At 36.6% G+C, this 17,247-nt stretch overlaps 1 pseudogene; it reads right to left on the bottom strand.

The window, feature by feature from the left end:
* Positions 1-15,445: 15,445 nt before the first annotated feature.
* Positions 15,446-16,160, bottom strand: LOC118730541 (annotated as a pseudogene).
* Between the last annotated feature and the right edge of the window lie 1,087 nt (positions 16,161-17,247).

Consider the following 17,247-nt stretch of genomic DNA (forward strand, 5'->3'; position numbering starts at 1 on the left):
TACATTCAATCTGAATACACATATACCAAAAATATCCACATCTACTTCAAGTTTAAAGTCTAAATGGAGTGTAATTGTACTTTCATTACTCAAGGTGTGTTAAATATATTCTAAAAGTTTGATTGTCAAATTTGCTATCTTAGAAAAAAAGAAATTTATATTAAAGACAAGGAGCTCCTAATACTGAAAATTTATCAACATGTAACTAGGTACCTTCCATCATTGAATCTTAAGTATGGGATATAGGGTCTCTTCTCAGCTACACTGGGAGGAATTCAGGAAAGGGCCATGTTGTGCTTGACAGGAGGAGCAAAGAGCAGAGCAGGCCATCTCCCTGAGACCAGATGGACAATGACAATGGGAGTCTCTAGGACAATAGAATATGAGACTGGGCTGAAGTGGGGGCAGGTCATACAACTTGAGTTTCTATTTTTTCTCCATCTGTATAATGGTTAGCTTCAACTCTAATTATCAGTGTTCTTTGCACTCAAGCAGCCCTAACGTCATAGAGCAAGGTTGGATTGCTCTATGTATAGTGATGTTGCCTGGCTTGAAGACTAATTATTAAATAATTAGTCTAGGAATCTACAGAAATATTCTGAGAAATCTTTCAGAAGTTTGTTGTAAAGATCAAATGTGATCATTCTGATCAAAGAAAGTTGCTTTGTTTGTTTGTTTGTTTAACACAATGCCATATTTGAAAATTCAAATTTCTTTGCCCATATAGCAGGTCCATGAATAACATCATTTCATTCAGTATGCTTCATTATAACATTGATGAAATGCCATAGGAAATCAACTCATTCATATCAATTAGCCTATAGTAAATCTGATTTCATTATACATTGTATTGCTTAGAGTGGGAGAACTTATTGATGTTGTTATGTGAGGACTTACTGTTTTGCCATGCCTGGTATTGTGTTAGTGCATAGAGATACACTGATAAATAAGACATGTTTTTATTTTCCCTTTAAACTCATAGTCTAGTGGGAGAGCACAGATAATAGTAAAGGAATATAATGCTAGAAGAACAGTCAAGGGTTTTATGGAAACTGAAATTAGGCATGAGTCATTGAACTTTGAGAAGGTATGTACAAGGCAAGGGATCACTTGGCCCAAATCTCAAGAGATAAACAACAAAATGTGAGTCGGAAAAAAATGGAGAGGAAAAGGCGATGTAGGAAATGGGCATCAATATGTGCAAAGTATTGGAAACACAATAGCATACGTTGCAACAGGTGTAAATTTGCTCACAACTATAATACATACATAAAAATGTAATTTTTAGGATTTTTTTAAATAAATTTATTTTTGCTCTAAATATCTCTCCCACCTCCTACCCTGTTTGCTGATTAGTAGAAAGAATACTGAAACAGAATTACTCGAGGATTTGTAAAAGACCCTCTGCCCTGAGATAAACTAGATCTCCTCTTTGAAATTTGTTTCAAGGTTTCCCCACCCTTCCCCTTCTCCTGTGCTTCTCCTTTGGTGGCCTCCAGATGGCGCAGAGAAAACTCAGGCCATTTCATTGTGGAAGAAAAGAGGGATCTTATCTCTGTGTAGTCCTCCTCCACAGGCTCCTACTGTTCTCCACTTGAAATGTCATTTTCTTGACTATCTGTAGACATCATCCAGCAGCTGTAACTTGTGGGAATTCTCTCTGTATGGACTGGGATGAATGAGTATGGTTCCTGGAGAACTCAACTATTTTCTGGGTTGAGTTCCTTGAAACATGGCTCCATATTTATGTGGCCAATGATTTGGAGGGTCCAACTCAGAGCCTTTGTTATGGAATTCACTCATGTACACACGTTGGCTTCCTGTTGGCTGACACACCTGGATACTCTCTGAGACTCCCACAGCCTCTCTCCTATGAATTTCTCTCAGGGCATTTGGAGGCCAAAGGAAATGAGTTGCCCTAAGTCAAGTTATCTCACAGTCTCCATCTCACCCTGCCACCATTTCTGCTCTAATTCAGGTACATGGCCTCTCAAATGACGTTGAAATTTTCTCATTCTATGCACTTGGGGTCCAGAGGAACTAAATCTAAAATTGCCCCAAACCATTCTTCTTGTTGTTTTTAAATATGTTTTTATTGATTTCAAAGAGGAAGGAAGAGAGAGAAAGAGAGAGAGAGAGAGAGACATCAATGATGAGAGAAAGTCATTGATTAGCAGCCTCCTGCACAACCCCACTGGGGAATGAGCCCACAACCTGGGCATGTGCCCTTCAGTCCGCAGGCCGATGCTCTACACCACATGTGTCAAACACAAGGCCTGCGGGCCAAATCCATCCCGCCAGGCCTTGCAATGTGGCCCGCACCGCGCTGTCATCACTGCACTCCGCTGCGTTTCCATCACAATGACAGTTTATGACTGTTCAGTAAACCATTCGGCCCGCAATTTAGGCTGGATTTTAGATTTTGGCCCCTTCTCTGATTGAGTTCGACACCCCTACACTACACACTAAGTCAAACCAGGTAGGGCCATTCTTGTTGTTTAACAGACTTCACTTAAGTGGGTAAAGGAGTTCAAGACAAGACATTCATGGATAATTGATTACCCTTAGCTTGTTTGCTCTATGACCTTTCTTTTAGAGAAGGATTTCCTTTGTATTCTTTTTATTATTATTTTCTTCATATTCTCCCACCTTTGTCTTAAATAGAGAAAATGCTGCAGGAAAATATGTTAGATTGCTAAAAAAGGGAAATAAATTGGGAAATATTTCAAAAATATTACCTTCATCAAACATATTTGGGGAATTATAAGTAGTTTGGTATAGAAACCAATTAATTCCTAGAAGCACAGACAACTGAATTGGGAAATAATGTGACTGGGCTATTTTAGCTGATACCATAATCAGGAAAACAGCTTTACAGTGACACATTTTCTTGATCTAGGGAGGCGGTTTAGTGGTTTGGAACATATCATCTGAGCTTAAATGCTATATCCACCACCTACTTACCATGCACTCCTGGGAAATTTACATCACCTTTTTTATGCTTTAGTTTTCTCATCTATAAAAGAGCAAGAGGACCAGTATCTATGTTGGATGGTTGTTATGATAATTCATTGATTGTGTATAAAAAAATTAGAAGAGTGGCCAGTGTGCCAAGAACACTCAAAAGACGTCAGATTTATTAACCTTGATAAACTGAAAATAAAACCTGTTGTTTTCTAATCCAGTGAGTAAATCCATCATGGCCCATGTTGACTGTGGTATGATGAATCCTTGACCATTAAAGTTTTCCCTTGGAATTTTGTCCCATTTTTCTTTCAGCAGAATAAGAATAAATAAGCAGGATGCTGAACCACATCAATATTTAATAACACAACCTAGAATGACAAGGCTTAGTCAAGTCAGTGTTAGATTTTAGATATCAGCATACATGTTTATTTCCCTGGAAGGCAGTGGTCACCCAGTGCTTTTATTTTTCTCTTTCCTCAATTTGAAAAATAAATTCTTCCCGCTGATGTGTGTTCTCAACTTCCATTATTAGAGTTCATGGAGGCCTTGGGGTCAAGCCAGAAGGCAAATTTGGCCCCAGGGGATATTAGACAATCGTCCATGACAATTTGTATACTTTTAATCATGTAGGACAACCTGAACAAGTATTATTATTATTGCATAGTTTGTTCCCTAGATGCTACTATAATATAACTGGTGAGGCACCTTGAAGTTATCCTGCAAATTTGTTTTAATGAAGATTTTTGTATGACTTCACTTATCCGTGATTATACTTTAATTTCTCTTTACTACTCTATTTTCTACAGGGATTTGATTTTACAGTTAGCCCCCTTTTTCCATCAGAAAACTCTAAGAAATGGTGAGAATTTTTTTAAGCATGTTGATCTCTGAACAATCTAGAAATTTCCTTAATGAAATGTTAATGTGAAAGGAAATGAAACAAACAAACAAACAAACAAACACATAATGGCCATTAAAAGCTGTGGAAATGTAGTAATAAACCCTTTAAAGAAAGACAAATAAATAACTGACATAATTTTCTTTAAAATGTTTAATATAATAGCGATTGGATAACTAAATGCCAATACAAAAGATTAAAATAATACTGCATAGCAAAGGTATTTTGAATTTTGAAAAGTAGGCAAGCAAGATCCCTGAATTACCTGTATCAAAATTCAGCAAACTAGACGACTCTAACTATAAACAATAAAAGGCATTGAGATGTGAAGCCAAACTTTAAAGGTGAAATTGCTGTAAAAACCTACATTATTTCTACAGAATGGATGATTTGCCGAATAAAAGATTTACAGGCAAGAAGTAGGTTGCCTCATGCACACTTAAAGATGTTTTAGCGTGATAAAGTTCTTTCATTCTCACAGAGAGTAAGGAAATTCTCAGATTTGACACAGCAGGTTTAGAGTGGACTGCTCACGAAGTGAAATTTCTTGTCTCTCAATTGTTTTTTTTTCCTTTCATGTCGTATTTTATAAGTGCCAATATAAGCCTCTGGGAAAGCTTTGCTTCACTTATATGAATATTGGAAACTGCTGTGTATAAATGGCTTAAAGATAATTGGTCCAATCCTTGAGAAACAGATCAGACTCTTCACTAATAAAATTTGATAACACATTAGAAGTTGCACTAGAGCTCTATGCTTAGTAGAAATAATCGAGGAAAGTGTGTTTTATTGAATGAATGAGGAAAAAATAACAATTATCAATCTGTAAAATTTAATACTAAAACGCAGAAGCATCAAAATGAAAGCACATATTTATACATAACTGGAAAAAAGAATGGAACTCTAGAAATAAGAAGTGTTTTCGGATATTTGCCATTCCACCCTGAAAATGCTATACTTTGTCCTGCTTAATGAAACAGAAGGGGTCAATTAAAAAAATTATCTTTATTATTGAAGGTATTACAGATGTCTGCTTTGCTTTTTTTGTTTGTTTTTCCCCCTTGACCTCCTTTTCTCCACACCCACCCTTCCCAAGCCTTCACCCACTATTGTCTTATTGTCCATGTCCTGGGCTGTGCATATGTGCATATACACAACTGGGTTAATCTCGGTTCCCCACCCTTCACCCCCTCCTTCTTGCTGAAATTCATCAGTCTGTTCATGGTTCTATGTCTTTGGATCTATTTTGTTTATCAGTTTATTTTGTTCATTAGATTCCACATATGAGTGAGATTATGTGATACTTATCTTTCTTACTGGCTTATTTCACTTAGCATAATACTCTCCAGGTCCATCCATGCGATTGCAAATGGTAAGAATTTCTTGTTTTTATAACGATTTCAGACAAAATTTAGATTAATTTTTTAGTGTCTGGAATAAGCTGAGAGTTTTCCCACAGCCTCAAAGTCTTTTATGCACTCATCAAAACATGAGACCATCAGTTTACTACACTGGAATTACTTATTTTTGTCTCCAACTACTGCCCTACCACTTTACTAATCCTACTCCCCCAACCTTGTAAAAACACATTATAAAAGAATTAATGCTTAATTCAGACATGTTATATTAGTTACAATTTTTTCTCCAAACTGTCCATGTCTTTACTTTGCTTGCTCTTCTGTAAACTGACACATTGTTTTCAAACTCCAGCGTGTAGCAATTTGTTGGTCACATACTCTTCTTAAAGCACCCATTCTTGTATATTTTCTTTCTTATGCTATCAAAACCAGTTTCTAAACAGTTAGGACAAATGAAGATATAAACACAAAAAGAGGTATAGGTACAAATGTGACAATGCCAACTGAAAATAGCACACTAAAAGTAGTCTATGAGCTAAAATATATAGAAACCAGAACATACCTCAAAATCCTTTACCTTAATTACATAATTTTCATTAGAAATTGCTCAAGCATACTTTATAATCTGATGCACTATCAAACAAGACTAAATTCCCAACATAATATAATAATAGCAAGTCTCATAAAACAAAATATATTTACCATCAGTACAACTTCTCAAATAACAGGTTAACAGGAAGATGTAGATAATGGTGTGGACAAAACAATAAAATCAATTTATTACACTATGTTTGCTTGCATTGAAATCAGAAAAAAAGGTAATTTAAAGAGTTATAAAATATGAAGGAAAACATATTTCTAACATTTTATTTTAATCTGCAATAATATCTCTATACTGCATTCAACTTATGTGGAAAATCACTATATATTTTCTCCATATACTTGCCTCTTATTCCAAGCTATCTTTTTTAAGCTTGCAAAAGTTAAGGTATTTTAAATGTTTCTTAAACTCATTTGACCAAAACAGTCAAAAACACTAAGAAATATTTCTTGGGCCAATCATTGTAACCTAACTATATATTACAGCTTGGACTAACCAATCAAAATGCAAAATATTAGCAAGGTCATAGTAGTATAACAAAACATACTACTATATTTCACAGATTACAAAAGACATTAAAATTCTGATACCCCATTCATAAGGAAAAGATTGTAATGAGAATAGAAAATGGCACAACATTAATTCATTGTGTGACAAAGAATATAATGAGAATGGGAAATAGTACAAACATAACTCATTCTTGTTACAGTTTTAAGATTGTAATGTCATGGTTCATATCACATACTTAGCAAGAAGGTGGTAGTCAACGTGTTGCAATATTCAGTCGCTATTCTGGGTTTAGTAAGAGCATTATTTTAACTATATATTTATGAATATATACACACAATGTTTAAAAATTCTTATTTTCAGGAATGCATATGTTTAAATATTGAACAATGTTGCTAAAAAGTTTTATTTGAAAAGATAGCATGTGTATGATTAAAATATGAAGAGTGTGTTCATAAATCCACTGGACCAGTGAAAACATGAAACTAAAATGTACTATTGGATACACTCTAATATTTTAAAATGGAATAAAATATATTGGTAAGCAATTCCTTTAAATCATATTAAAAACCAATGCACAATTTTATAAAATATTCAACTATTAATATTACATTGCAAAGTCAGGAATGTTTGCAATGTGGTTGCAAAATCCTCACTAGAAAATCAGTTCTGCTCTCTGACTTCTCTGAGGAGAACAAATATTTTTTTCTGAAAAGATTCTAGTAACTGTGGATCACTGGGAAAGCAAAGCTAGTATTTTGTAATAAACATATAATATTTAATAGCAATGTAAAAATATCTAATGAGCACTTGTGACCAGGAAGATTTTACAAAAAGGGTCTTTAAAAGTTGCTTTAAAGTATTTTAATTATAAAGATTAAAAAAATGATAACTCCATCTCATCAACTTTAAATTATCCATTCTAGTAGAGAACAGAATGTTGTGGAGCATCACAAATATTTCGTGTGTGTGTGTGTGTACTTAAAAATCATTCTTATTTTTCCTCGAGTTGATTATACTTTTGTAATTACATAAGCAGTGGTTAATATTAAGATTAGATTTAAACTTATTTGCATTTCTTAAATAAATATCCAATAACATGCTGAGATGTGGGGGTCAAATTTAATTAACCCAGGATTTTAAAATTGACATGAATTATCCCCAAAATAGATAACCCACACATTTTTAATTGAGTAGTTGGCATGGGAATATTCCATTTTTAAACATCTTTAGTTTATGGAGAAAGTTGAATGTAAAAAGAATCTTTGTTAAATGTGTCCAGTGAGAGAAAATGCTAATTCCATTATTAAATCAAAATTCACACCTATGAGCATGCATAAAACCACATTTACTATTTTTTTAAACATAGTTAAATAATGTTTGCGTTTTTGTTTTTGTTTTTTTTAATGTTTTCTGAAGTCTAAAATTTTGGTAACTTTTAATGTTTCACTAATTATTTATTATGTTGAAAAAACATTTAAAATAATAATGTCTTTGCTCTATCAATTAGATTTCTGTGTGATATCTAAAAATGACATAGAAATGTAGAATAGTTTTATTGGTTATAAGGAAGAACATTACTCATTAATTAGATAGGTTGGAAAACTCTGATTTGGTGAAACTAACTAATATTGGTCTGAGGAGAATTGTGTCAATAGATTTGAAAGGAGACTTTAGAATTTAGGGATTATATTATCTGAAATTAATTGTATATCCAATGAATGGTCAGCATCTCTTTCTTAACAACTACTAGTAATGGTATTTCACAGAAAAACTCCTAAAAATTATGGTTTGTAGAAAGCGAAAGTGTGTTTTTATAAGGATCTCAAAGTCTGAATTTCAAAAAGAGAGATGATTCCAATATTTAAATATCCTTTGGAAAATAAATTAGTTTTTCTAAAAAATTTAAAGGAAAAAAAACAGAATAATGTCAATTGTGATGTATGTAAATAAACACTGCAGCTATGTGAAGAGGACTCAAAGCCAAATTTGATGTATAATTACAATGCTTAAAAATAAACATGCTTTTTTGTTTGTTTGTTTACTAACTGTGCATGTTTTGAATTTGCTATGGGTAATCGGACACATGCTTCTGTATTGCAATATGGACTGAAGATATCTATTCTAGTTTTCTTCATTTTTCCAAATAAATGTTTCGAGGTAAGGTAATTTCACGCAGAAAATAATGTGACGCTTTCTTAACCATGGAATATTGGGCTCTAGTTGATGCACATAAGCAGGTTTATGTATCTAACATGACTTAGGCTCTTTAACTTTTAATGCACCAATTAAGATGTTCAAACCTCAGATTTAAGTAGCTGTCTATGGCTGCTGACGGTTGATTTATTTCCTGATAATCATTGGAGCTGCTAAGTGAAAAACCAGAGGAAGCATCTCTTTAAGAACACTGCTCTTCTGCGTAACGCTTGCTGAACTCAGACTCTGTGATTGTGACAGGGGCAAAAGGCACGTGTGACATCTAAAACATCTGAACAGATTGCCCCCTTTCTTGGTGAATTGTTTTTTCATCACATAACATATGTTTTACCATTGTTAATATGCTGACTATTGCCTGGGGTTTGGAATTTGATACTGAACTTGGGATAGTAAGATTGGAGATATGCTACACGGTTTTAAAATTTCAGATAGGCTATGAAGAAGGGAGTGTTGGTAAATCAACTTGAACCTTCAAGTAAGCAAAATATATTCATCCCTGTGGTAAGCAGAACAAAAGTCCTTCAAAGATGTCCACATCGTGATGCCAGAACTTGTGAATAGGCACCTTAGATGGCAAAGGAGACTTCGCCTACATCAGTGGTCAGCAAACTGCGGCTCGAGAGCCACATGTGGCTCTTTGGCCCCTTGAGTGTGGCTCTTCCACAAAATACCATAGCCTGGGTGAGTCTATTTTGATTAATTGGCGTTAGAAGAAGTTTAAGTTTTAAAATTTTGGCTCTCAAAAAATTTTCAATCGTTGTACTGTTGGTATTTGGCTCTGCTGACTAATGAGCTTGCCGACCACTGGCTTACATGACTAGGGAACGATCTGGAGAAGGGGACCTTCTCCGGTGTAATCCAGGTGAGCCCAATGTAATCACAGTGGAGACAGAAGAGTCAGGGATTTATAGGTGCTTTGAACACGAAGGAAGAGACCAGGAACCAAGGGCTGCAGCTGTAAACCTCTAACTTGGTGGTTGTTACAACAGGAATAGGAACTAATACTGCCCCAACACTTTTTAAAGAGGAGTGGATGTCTTTGAAGGGCCAATTTCAACATACACTTTTTAAACCATGCAAGCAGATGAAATTATTTTAACTACAATTGTGCAAATAGTTATATTACACTCATCATCACTACAGAAGACATTTTGCATTTTAGAAATGAAAAATTCTTACTTCTTAGAATTCAAAGGATGATTTAAAATTAAGTGTATATTTAAATGTCTTCCTTTTGAAAACCAAATTGTGAAATTCCTTCCATTTCTTCTTCAACATAGTGAATGAAAGATATTGTAATAACAGAATAAACCACGTAAGAAACAAGAGTGCTATTTTTAATTCCTCTGTAGCTGCCTTGCTTATTCGTTTGCTGCACTAATCCTTGGTGAATACATCTCATCACCTGATTGTACCCTTGGTAAATTTCCTTATTTTGCAGTCTTTATAGAGGAAAGATACCCATCATCATAAATCTTAAATATCTTTGCAAGTACAAGTGAAAATACAAGCTCATATATGTTAACAGCTGTACAACCGCCTCTTGGGATAAATGTATTATAGATGTAGAACAGTCATAATGGCACTCACAATTTCATTTTTCCCATTTCATAGGTTTTATACCTGTGCCATCTGGGCAATACACCTGGATGTACTATGGGATACTTACAAGGCCTGGCTTCCTAAGTGCCCTTAGCTGGCCTCTGACTTTTGTGGAATAATTTTAATTTTTTTATTCACACTAAACCTAAGTGCCTTATATAAATATATATATCATCATGCATATAAATATTAATATTACAAGGATATTTTGTTGTGACAAAAAAGAACATAGGATTTCATCTTATGAGACACCACGAACTGAGATCAGGCATTTTCTTTCATTCTCTTTATTAACAAAGAAACTTTGGATAAGTGTTTTACCTAATTGGTGCTCATTTTCTCTCCTTTCTTTTCATTAGAAAAACAATTGAGGTTATTATTAGTATTAAATGAGATAAATGTGCCTGGAAGGTACTTTTGAAGTAATATTTACCTATTGTCTTATGTTATTTTATTGGTAATATTTCTTCAAATTAAATACAATGTAGTTGTAGAAAAAATACTTTTACTTACTTTACCTCTCTCCAATTTTCCTTTTATTCGTCAAGTCTTTTTTCTTCCCACCCTACAACTACATCACTACCATATCAGTTTTCTACATATTCTGGGTAGAAAAATTAGAGTTGTTAAAAATGCAGGCTTATGCACCCAAGTGAACATAAATCAACTGTAAAATAGTTCTTCGTCATCAGCTATTCCTGCTTGGCTCTTATAAAAGAGGCAACTTTATGACCTTCAAAGTTAACCTGGCTTCAAGAAATGTCTGTGCATTCAAATACGGGCGCTATAACAGCATCATTATTTCAATTACACCATGTCTGGTGACGACAAAGTCGAATATTCATTTTAACAGAATTGGTCTATGGTGTCCTTTACCTTTATTTGGTTCTGCCCTTTCATTTGAGTCTTTCTGCTCTTGCAAAACTTTACATCTCTTGGTGCCAGAGTCCTTCAGCTGTCCTTAAAGCCCAAGGCCACACATTTCCTCCAGAATAGCTGCACTAACAAATTCTGCTGGAGGAGATCAGTTCTTCAAAATGCTAACTGATTAACAGGAAACAAGGCTCATAAATTATGTCCAATCTTAATTCATGTGTTGGACCTGGCATGACATATGACCTAATTTTTCCTACTGGGAATAATTTTAAGGAAATTAATTGTCCTTTAATTTCTAGAAATAAATATTAATAAATGTAATGTTATTATTTTTATAAATTATGGTTATAGTAAATAAATATCTTGTGGTGGGGAGGTGTGCAAATGAACAGCTGAATCAGCATCATTGTTTTCTTGAAGTAAAAGTATACAGGCACATAATTTTTTAAAGCCAGCTTTCAGGGGAAAAAATTATCCATTATACAGCATTTAAAATGTTTATCTTCAAGATAACAATGCTTACATGAGAGTCAGTATTGACCCTACGGTTTTACCTCTGTCCTCCACTAGTTGAATGTGCAATTGCTGGTCATCGTCTCATCTACTCGGGGATTATAATGCTGAAAAAACAAAACAAAATAAAAAATCGAGAAAACAAACAACAACAACAAAAAAACAAACAGCTTTCTCCATATTACCTGCAGCCCAAGTCCTGTTTGCAAATGTTATTTATAAGAAAGGCAGCAGGACTGGGAAACAAACCAAAGAAAATAATGTTATTGTAAATGCTTCGAAGGAGACTTGTCGCTAATGGTTTTTGAGAAACCATAGGGAGTAAGGGAGTAACACTTCACTCCGTTGAGCGGGCTTCATTTTTTAAAGGCCTGTGAACTATTCGAAGAGCTTTGTAGAATCTCACTTCTGAATCAGGACTCTGTGGTTTTAAAAGTGGCAGTTACTATTCTAATAGCATGAGTGGAAATAAGGAAATAGGGGGAAAGTTTCAAGGTGTAACTTGTGGAAATGCATTGGCCATTTGCATGGTGGTCAGGCACACATCCAGGGCAGCAAGCATTCCTTCATGGTGATAAATATAAAAGATGACTTTGAAGAAAACTATGCATGTAGATGAGGATCACACTAGGACAAAGTCATAATTTTACGAACAGCTTAGGGAAAAGGTAGTAGTTCAAACTTTCCTAGACACCTCTTTTAAATGGATATACACCATCCAAATCAGTCCTGCAAATCATATTGGAGGGTTATTTTTACTCAATTTTTTAATGTTATTTGAGTTAACATATATAACTCAGGTGGGGTCAGTTAATGAGATAGTAAGTTCAAATCTTTTGTGTGGTGCTCATACATTACATAAAAGTTGCCTGTTTATCACTCAGGATGTTTGTATACATTTAACAAAATATTTATCAGAAAGGCATATGTGGTGAAAAGAGGGAGTCAGAGGACTTTCGGCCTAAAGATTTGCTGAATGAATGTATCTGCCATGAGCCAACGGTGTTACTCTGAGGGAGTCATTTCACTCTCCTCTTCTGGATATTTCCATGTGTGAAAGAAGCCCTTTTTAAATCAGTTACCTGTGCCTCTCTCTCCAGAATTCTATGGATTTTATAATAAAGTTGTTATTTCAAATTAGTATAGACATTGAATTCAGGGTTTTGGAGAATAAGTTTAGAAAAATCAATTTTCAAACCTGTCAGTAAGAACAAACAAGTAAAAGATCCTTCCTTGGGTTTTCCCACCCTATTCTGGTTTCTGGATCTAGCAATCTACACTAACACCTCACCTGTGTCTCAGGTCTGCCACCATGGTCTGTGCTACACACAGTTGTCAGGTCATTTTAAATAATAGATACTGTTGTTACTGTCGTTGTTTTTTTTTTGTGTGTGTGTGTGTGTGTGTGTGTGTTTTCCTGTGACTTCCCAGCAAGACTTTGAGATATACAGTACTTGAGCAAAAAATTGTGACGTATTTCTAATACAGTTAACTCTAAGAATTTTTTGTTTCTAATCAGTACCCAAAAAAAGCTTACTTAAGAAAAGGAAAGAAGAAAATAATTATAGAAAACTAGGTTACTTTGCTTGTAAGTAAATACTATCTCCTCAAATTCATGCCACCAAAATTTACAGATTTTCAATTCCATTGAAAACAAATAATTGAGTTGAAAACAATTTGACTTACACAGGCCCAGACATAGTGTATTAAAGGGATTGATACTAAGGAAGATCTGTAGCCCAAAGGTACAGATTTTTATCTCATCAGTTCCTAAAGAAATGCTTGTAACTTTGAAGTGGGCAATTCTTTGAATAATATGATCACTAACTAGTAAGGCTTTACTGAATATCCATTTTGACTTCCAGGTCATTAATTCTCAGTGTTCTGTCCTCAGAAGAAAGTAAAATCTGGTAATGATTATTTAAAAGAGAGAGGGGGAAAAAAAAAAAAAAAAAAAAAAAAGATGGTCTATCTGAAGTTCAAGTGAATATGAACTTTTATGGGGTGTCTGGAATTTCCTTCCCGTACTAAGGAATGACAATAATGGAAGATAACTAAAGAAATTAGAAGAGTTTTTATCTTCTCTGGGTGTGGAAGCTCAGTATTCTAATATGAAAAATGCTTTGATAGTTGGGTGAAACACAGAGTATTTATTTTATGATTTTAATTGAGCTTCCCAGGTCATGCTTACTGAATTTTGGATCTTCCCCCAGTCATTCGTTTTTTTGATCTTATAACTTATATTACTTCCAGAAACTTTCAATAAAGTCAACAGTGAATTGTTCACTTGGGTAACCTTATTCTTTTCTTATAATAAAACCAAGGAATGTTCCCCAAAATCAAATAGTTAAAAAAATGTTATGAAAGATTAAAAACAGAATTTAGTTTTAAATCTCACATATATATTGGATATTAACAAAAATTAAACATAGAATTATTTCATATAGGGGTAAGTATTTTTTGTTTTAGATTCTATACAAATGGGAACTTTATAGATAAAATTCTATTTTAAAGCAAATATGATATGGCAGTTATTTTCAATGGGAAGAGATGAGGAAGTAAATCAAAGGAAGAAGGATCTTTCATGTTTCCCACACTCTTCCTCTTTCTCCCTAAGATGTTAATCCATCTCGCCTTGGTCACATCCCACCAGCCACCTCAGAATACTACCATTGTCACTAATGAGAGTTTGTACTGACCTCAAGTGTGATGAAGAAGCAGGTAAGTAGAGACTACTGCACCTACACTCCTTGCACATTTAAATGCCTGTGAAAACTAGACACAATCTAAATGAAGGATTTGCGTGGGAGGGGTGGGGAGAGAACTTTTTTTTTTTCCTTGAACTATGATTTTGCTTTTCCAATACTGAGAGATCCATGGGTATAAGAACTATTTCCATTTCCTCTGAATGCACCCTTAGAGAAACAAAAGAGAAGGAGTGAGGAAAACAGAATTGCCACTTGGTCTCAGCCTTGTGGGCTCAGTGGGTTCAAGGGGCACTGGAGGACAATGTTTAAGGACAGGCAGCTGCTACTCATTTCCTACTAATGATTACCATGAGGAAACATGGGCTCAGGATTGCCAGATTTAAATTTTTTCAAGAGTTACTATTTATAGATACTTTTCAATGAAATCTCATACATTTTTTTAATGTTGACTATTAATTCAAAAATATTTTAATAGTGTAAGCTAGACAAAGCTTGACTGCAGGCTTCCTACTGAGAACTTCTGATCTGTAATCTCATTTTTAAAATTTTCTCGTATTATATTAAGTGTGTGTTATACACACATATTATATATCTATATCTGTATCTATATCTATATCCATATCTAGATAGATAGATAGATAGATAGATGATAGATAGATGTTATAAGTCCTCAAAATCAGGGTTCAAAGATCAAGGAAATTTTATGTAAGAGAGAAACATAACCAGAGTTTAAAAAAATGACCTGTGTAATGGGTTATCTTAGACAAGTTATAATTTTCTGTACCTCTATTTCCTCTTCTGCAAATAAAAGAGTTCGATTAAATGACTTCTAAACTATATCCCACCCTAATTTTTATAACTTTGACATCCTGGAGGAGTTCTCCATAACAGATTGGAAATGCACGAGTGTCCAGGTAAGTGCATGTTTTCACTGAGGTCAGGATTTACAAGCATAGATGTAAAGATGGACTTAATAGCAGCTATTAGTCCAATCTGCTCTGCTATTTTTCCTTTGTATTAGCCAATGTCACATGTCCTTTAGACCCACACATTCTTAGCTGCTATGCCATACTGTATTAGCTGCTCAAGCATCTATGGAAAGAAAATAGAATTGCTTTTCTATTTCATCACAAAAAAAAAAAAAAAAGTTATTTTAGATGTTAATTTTTACTTAATTCTTCCTCCCCCCAGCCCATGGTCACTTCTTCTCCAGCTGCTCCAGTGGTAGGTTGTCTTCTGAGTTGGGGGTTTTAACATTGTCAGTCCTGATGATGCAGGTGGGGCGATGCTGTTTGAGCATTAGGATGAGCTGTTGCCGCTCCTGCTTCAGCTCCTCCATCTGGGTTTTCAGCTCCGCACTCATGAGCTCCAGCCACTCAGATTCCCGCTGCGGACACGCCTTCCGCTCCTTCTTCCTGCTCCGGCGTTAGGCTGCCGCCACTTCGTTCTCTTCCGGCGCTCTTCCCTCCACTCCTCTTCCTCATCTAGCTCACTTTTCACAGGTTGAGGCCTTTTGCCCAGTTTCACCTCCAGGAAGTGCAAAGGGGCGATCATGGCCCCAATGTGTGGGTGTCAGTGTATTTCAGCCCCTCTGCAGTCAGGGCTGAGCTGGGGAGTCTGGTCAGGGGGCTGAGCCTTGGCAGAGAGCCCACAGTCATGGGAGGGTTCAGGATCTGCCCAGGAATCATAGCAGGAGGAGTGGCAGTCCAGCCCTGCAGAAGCCATGGGCAGAGGCAGGACCCTGGGGCCTGGGCCAGGCTGCAGGTGCCGTGCCTCTCAGGAGCCATCGTGGTGCTGTCCCTGCCCTGCAGCATTCATTGCCACCAGCACCTCCAATCACAGCCACTGAGCATCCCTCCCGAAGGCTGTGGCTAGCGGCCTGGGTCTCTCTCTTTGAGGTGATCGATCACAGGGTTCTGCCTACCTGCCTGATTTCCCCTAACCAGTCGCCTGCCTGCCTGATTATCTCTAACTGCTCACCTGCCTGCCTGCTCACCCCTAACCACTCACCTACCTGCCTGATCACCCCTACCCATTTGCTGGGAGGCGGGGACAGTCCTGGCAAGGGGCTGTAGTCATTCTGGTCGTTCTGCCATTTCAGTCTCTGGGCTTTTATTATATAGAATATTAGAGGCCTAGTGAACGAATCCACGCACGTGTGGGGTCCCTCGGCCTGGCCTACTGGATCAGGCCAAAACCAGCTCTCTGCCATCCCCTGAGGGGTCTCGGATTGCAAGAGGGCACATTCCAGGCTGAGGGACCCCACTGGTGCATGATCAGGGACAGGGAGGGACATGGGAGGTTGGCCACCCGGGGAGGTACTGTATGAGGGCTCTAGGGCAAGTCCAGCCCATCTCATTCAGTCCTGATCTACCAAACTCCAGCAGCAAGCTCACCTATTAGTCTAAGCACCTCCCCGCTGTGGTCAGTGCATGTCATAGCAAGAGGTTGAGTGGACTTAGCATATCATTAGCATATTATGCTTTGATTTGGTTGAACATCCAGACAACTGGACACTTAGCATATTAGGTTTTTATTATATAAGACTAGAGGCCTGATGCAGGAAATTCATGTACGGGTCAGGGGTGTCCCTCAGTTCAGCCTGCACCCTCTCCAATCTGTGACCCCTTAAGGCATGTCTGACCCCAAATTTAGGTCCAATCCCTATGTCCAACCACCTACTTACAACCCAGGACTGCTGGCTTCCAACTGCTTACCTGCCTGCCTGCCTTCCTGATTGCCCCTAACTGCTTCTGCTTGCCAGCCTGATCACCCCCTAACCACTCCCCTGCCAGCCTGATCAATGCCTAACTGCTACCCAGCTGGCCGGATTGCCCCTAATTGCCCTTCCCTGCCAGCCTAGTCACCCCTAACTGCCCTCCCCTACAAGCCTGCTCCCCACAACTGCCCTCCTTTGCTGGCCTAACCCCCTAAACTGCCCACCCCTGCAGGCATGGTTCCCCTCAACTATCCTTCCCTGCAGGCCTGGGTCCCCACATT

The sequence above is a fragment of the Pipistrellus kuhlii genome, unplaced genomic scaffold, assembly GCF_014108245.1.
Source record: "Pipistrellus kuhlii isolate mPipKuh1 unplaced genomic scaffold, mPipKuh1.p scaffold_m20_p_3, whole genome shotgun sequence".
NCBI classification, from domain to species: Eukaryota; Metazoa; Chordata; class Mammalia; order Chiroptera; family Vespertilionidae; genus Pipistrellus; species Pipistrellus kuhlii.